Here is a 5344-nt window from a genome sequence, read left to right on the forward strand (position 1 = left end):
CTCTCTGTGTGTCGGTGAGTACCGGGTGAAACACAAATTTGCAATGCTGCCGCAATCCTGCAACTGTCTGGAGAGGGTATGGTTGACTTCTGTTTCTTCCTGAGGATCAAGATCACCCTGAAATGAATCTGTTTTAGATTGATTATAACTGTCCAAAACACTGTAACGAGAAGCCTTGCTGAGATTCCATTTGAAGCCGTCCAGGATGTATATCATGTGTGGAACAGAGTCACTGGAAAAAATGTGTAGATGCCCAAGGGAACTACTTTGAAGGATATTAAACGTTTGTAATGATGTTATTGTTATTCTATAAGGTAAACCACAAAAAAGGCTTCCTTCAAGACAGTGAGTGTCATGTTAGTTTGGGAATATTGGCAACCTGCTTTTGTTTTATTGTTAGCTAGAGCCTTTTTGGCTTTCTGTCCTACATGTAATTTGATATTACCATCTAGTTTCCCAGTATCCGTTACAATAATATCCTTCAATACTTTAGAGGTTAGTGGAGGCTGAACATCATATTTTAAACCTTTCACTCTTTTCTTCAAAAATTTTTGTGGTGTCTAATTATTCATAGAGCAATTATAACAATGTAACTATTTGCTTTTGAGTTTTTTAATTTTAATTTGTTGAAATAGACTGAAGTCAGTAGACTTGTTTTGGGCTTTTCAAATTCCTTTATTACAGTCTTCCACCCTGATTCATTATAAGGAGTGTGGTTGAGGCATCCAGTTGTCTCCTGCGTGTTGGGGCATGTCATCCTGTGATGCTGACAGTGTGCTGGCTTGGCTGAGTGGTGGTGCAATGCCAGTGCCTCTGACAGCAACATCTTCTGTACTTGGCAACTAAGGCAGCCACAGCCGAAGCATGGCTGATGTCTCCAGCTATCCTGTAAAAGCACTGTGGCTGGTGTGCTACGTCTCAGGGCTCAGCTGACCAAATGACAGCTCTGCAACTAGTGTCTCAGGGCGGGCTGCCCTGATCCGAGGATGAACTGTGGATTCTGTACAGCAGTCCCAATGGTGCCCCATGTGTTGCAGCCCCAGAGAAATAGTGTTGCACTACTAACATGAGGCAATGTATGTCAGTAGCGTTCAATGCTTTAATCAACTGGGCCATATTGGAAGAAGAGGAGTATGTTTGTGCTGCCCATATTATACTTAACACTAACACTAACCACTGAGAGAAAATAAATAAAGAAAGAAAGAACAGTATGGACCAATGAGATAATAGCACCACACACACACACACACACACACACACACACACACACACACACACACACACACATATATATATATATATATATATATATATATATATATATATATATATATATAAACAAAGATGATGTAACTTACCAAACAAAAGTGCTGGCAGGTCGACAGACACACAAACAAACACAAACATACACACAAAATTCAAGCTTTCGCAACCAACCGTTGCTTTGTCAGGAAAGGGGGAAGGAGAGGGAATGACGAAAGGATGTGGGTTTTATGGGAGAAGGTAAGGGGTCATTCCAATCCTGGGAGCGGAAAGACTTACCTTAGGGGGAAAAAAGAACAGGTATACACTCGCACACACACACATATCCATCTGCACATACACAGACACAAGCAGACATTTGTAAAGGCAAAGAGTGTCTGTCCTACAGACAGTGTCTGTCCTACACCCGTACTCTCTGCTGGAAATATCACTTTGCCACGGAGAAAAATGATCCTAATCCTACTCCTAATGATCCAACTCCCCAAGACACTATCCAAATTGAACCCTGCCTGGAACAGTTCCGTCCTCCATCACAGCGGGACCCACCTCCTCTTCCTCAAAATCACTCTCTCCAAACTTTCCAGGAATTTATGACTTCCAGCCTTGCCTCTCAATCCTTCTTAAAAAAACCTTAATCCTACTCCCAACATCACCACTGCTGAAGCCCAGGCCATCCATGATCTGAAGGCCGACCGATCCATCGTCATTCTTCCAGCGGTCAAGGGTTCCACGACCGTGGTACTTGATCGTCGGGAGTATGTGGCTGAGGGACTGCGCCAGCTTTCAGACAACACTACTTACAAAGTTTGCCAAGGTAATCCCATTCCAGATGTCCAGGCGGAGGCAGAGCTTCAAGGAATCCTCAGAACCTTAGGCCCCCTACAAAACTTTTCACCTGACTCCATCAACCTCCTGACCCCACCAACACCCCGCACCCCTACCTTCTACCTTCTTCCTAAAATTCACAAACCCAATCATCCCGGTTGTCCCATTGTAGCTGGTTACCAAGCCCCCACAGAACGTATCTCTGTCTACGTAGATCAACACCTTCAACCCATTACATGCAGTCTCCCGTCCTTCATCAAAGACACCAACCACTTTCTCAAACGCCTGGAATCCTTACCCAGTCTGTTACCCCCAGAAACCATCCTTGTAACCATTGATGCCACTTCCTTATACACAAATATTCCACACATCCAGGGCCTCACTGTGATGGAGCACTTCCTTTCACGCCGATCACCTGCCACCCTACCTAAAACCTCTTTCCTCATTACCTTAGCCAGCTTCATCCTGACCCACAACTTCTTCACTTTCGAAGGCCAGACATACCAACAATTAAAGGGAACAGCCATGGGTGCCAGGATGGCCCCCTCATACGCCAACCTATTCATGGGTCGCTTAGAGGAAGCCTTCTTGGTTACCCAGGCCTGCCAACCCAAAGTTTGGTACAGATTTATCGATGACATTTTCATGATCTGGACTCACAGTGAAGAAGAACTGCAGAATTTCCTCTCCAACCTCAACTCCTTTGGTTCCATCAGATTCACCTGGTCCTACTCCATATCCCATGCCACTTTCCTTGACGTTGACCTCCACCTGTCCAATGGCCAGCTTCACACGTCCATCCACATCAAACCCACCAACAAGCAACAGTACCTCCATTATCACAGCTGCCACCCATTCCACATCAAACGGTCCCTTCCCTACAGCTTAGGTCTTCGTGGCAAACGAATCTGCTCCAGTCCCGAATCCCTGAACCATTACACCAACAACCTGAAAACAGCTTTCGCATCCCGCAACTACCTTACTGACCTGGTACAGAATCAAATAACCAGAGCCACTTCCTCATCTCCTCAAACCCAGAACCTCCCACAGAAGAACCCCAAAAGTGCCCCACTTGTGACAGGATACTTTCCGGGACTGGATCAGACTCTGAATGTGGCTCTCCAGCAGGGATACGACTTCCTCAAATCCTGCCCTGAAATGAGATCCATCGTTCATGAAATCCTCCCCACTCCACCAAGAGTGTCTTTCCGCCGTCCACCTAACCTTCGTAACCTCTTAGTTCATCCCTATGAAATCCCCAAACCACCTTCCCTACCCTCTGGCTCCTACCCTTGTAACTGCCCCTGGTGTAAAACCTGTCCCATGCACCCTCCCACCACCACTTACTCCAGTCCTGTAACCCGGAAGGTGTATACGATCAAAGGCAGAGCCACGTGTGAAAGCACCCACGTGATTTACCAACTGACCTGCCTACACTGTGAAGCTTTCTATGTGGGAATGACCAGCAGCAAACTGTCCATTCGCATGAATGGACACAGGCAGACAGTGTTTGTTGGTAACGAGGATCACCCTGTGGCTAAACATGCCTTGGTGCACGGCCAGCACATCTTGGCACAGTGTTACACCATCCGGGTTATCTGGATACTTCCCACTAACACCAACCTGTCAGAACTCCGGAGATAGGAACTTGCCCTTCAGTATATCCTCTCTTCTCGTTATCCACCAGGCCTCAATCTCCGCTAATTTCAATTTGCCGCCGCTCATACCTCACCTGTCTTTCAACAACATCTTTGCATCTGTACTTCTGCCTCGACTGACATCTCTGCCCAAACTCTTTGCCTTTACAAATGTCTGCTTGTGTCTGTGTATGTGTGGATGGATATGTGTGTGTGTGCGAGTGTATACCTGTCCTTTCTTCCCCCTAAGGCAAGTCTTTCCGCTCCCGGGATTGGAATGACTCCTTACCCTCTCCCTTAAAACCCACATCCTTTCGTCTTTCCCTCTCCTTCCCTCTTTCCTGACGAAGCAATGGTTGGTTGCGAAAGCTTGAATTTTGTGTGTATGTTTGTGTTTGTTTGTGTGTCTGTCGACCTGCCAGCACTTTCGTTTGGTAAGTCACATCATCTTTGTTTTTAGATATATTTTTCCCATGTGGAATGTTCCCTCTATTATATATATATATATATATATATCCAGATTGTCTGATAACTCACTTCTTGGACTGAACTGATACATACTTTGGGCTGCTTGCAACCTATGGGTCATGGATTGGACACCCCTGATTTAAGTAGAAAAGTGGCTAGGTGTTTGTATACTCCTCTGGCGCCACTTGCTTGGGCTTTGTTACGCCTTGTAGCATGGGTACTAAACACTTCCACAGCTGTTGGTGTGATAAGGCTTCTGCCCTCTTCTGGTTAGGTGCTACTAGTTTGCTCGTTTTCGACCAAATTTGGCCAATGTGATTATCTTCAGTATTCTTTACACCAAATATGGAAATGTATTCTGTTAGATATTCAGAGCTGCATAGATAGTAATTTCCTGTTAAACAGATCTTTCTTCTTGTGCAGCATTTTATTGCTGCTCCTACTTTTTGTGGACCATTTCGATTGCAGCTTCTGACCAACCTTTACGTGCAAATTTCTAACTGTTCAGAAATTACTGTCGCTTATTTTACCCTTATTTGGTTAAAGATATGACTTAAGATTTACGTTATTTGTTGAATGGTTTGTTGGCTGTTGTTTTAAACAGAAGTTCTTAAAGGCATATGTCAATCTCATTGCCTCATAATGCATATCTTTTAAATCATTTTTTGTATATCATCATGTCCTCCTCGCCATGTCCGGCGACAGTGACTCCATCAGTCGTTTAGTCTGCATTGTGGCGGACTCGGATGTGGCTTGAAAAACCGAGCTTTGCTTTGAAGATACGGTTGCACGAAGTGCAATACAGTTGCCCAGTGGAGTTATGCATATATTTGTAATGAGGCTTGTGCTTGGATTTGCAGAGCTTTTGTTTATCGTCCAGGTTCATTAGGTGGATATGCTCGAATTGTTCCACACTCTTGTGTACAGTTGAGCGCCACTCTGATCAGCGCAATGCAAGCTCCTCCCAACGTTTACTCGGAATTCCATAGGCTGTGATATGGCGTTTGATGGTGTCTTTATATCGCAGGTGTTGGCCACCTTGCCGCCACTTTCCACATGAGAGCTCTGAGCAGAACACCGCTTTGGGAAGTCTACTGTAATCCATGTGTATGATAAAAATCTCCGTGTTTGGATCACGGTCTTCCCATTTT

This window comes from Schistocerca americana, chromosome 5 (genome assembly GCF_021461395.2).
Source record: "Schistocerca americana isolate TAMUIC-IGC-003095 chromosome 5, iqSchAmer2.1, whole genome shotgun sequence".
In the NCBI taxonomy this organism is placed as follows: domain Eukaryota; kingdom Metazoa; phylum Arthropoda; class Insecta; order Orthoptera; family Acrididae; genus Schistocerca; species Schistocerca americana.